This window comes from Penaeus monodon, chromosome 20 (assembly GCF_015228065.2).
Source record: "Penaeus monodon isolate SGIC_2016 chromosome 20, NSTDA_Pmon_1, whole genome shotgun sequence".
In the NCBI taxonomy this organism is placed as follows: Eukaryota; Metazoa; Arthropoda; class Malacostraca; order Decapoda; family Penaeidae; genus Penaeus; species Penaeus monodon.
This window is the reverse complement of record NC_051405.1, coordinates 23,506,309-23,506,678: the sequence shown is the minus strand read 5'-3', so window position 1 is coordinate 23,506,678 and position 370 is coordinate 23,506,309.

Genomic DNA, 370 nt, shown 5'->3' with positions numbered 1-370 from the left:
AAAAAAAGAACACAAGCCCACATATAATTACAAACAACATTTAACTGACAACGAAAATGGCAAACAAATTTAATAGATCGATATTTATCTCAACACCAGTTTTCAATTAAGGGAAACACATCATCGCGATACCGTGAACATATCAACCAATTTGGTAGGGTTTGAAAAACGTTTTTTTGGAGGCGTTGGCCAATAGTGCACATGTATAGATTCCAATCATTTTGAAACGTTTTCTCTTGTGCAATCTAGTATGGATGGTGAAAATATGAAGAACAAATGAGGATAATATGCTCGTGTTGGAGTATGTTGACATTGTGGGGAAGGCGGAGGAAGGAATTAAGGATGAAAGGGGTTATTAGGTAATATTTTG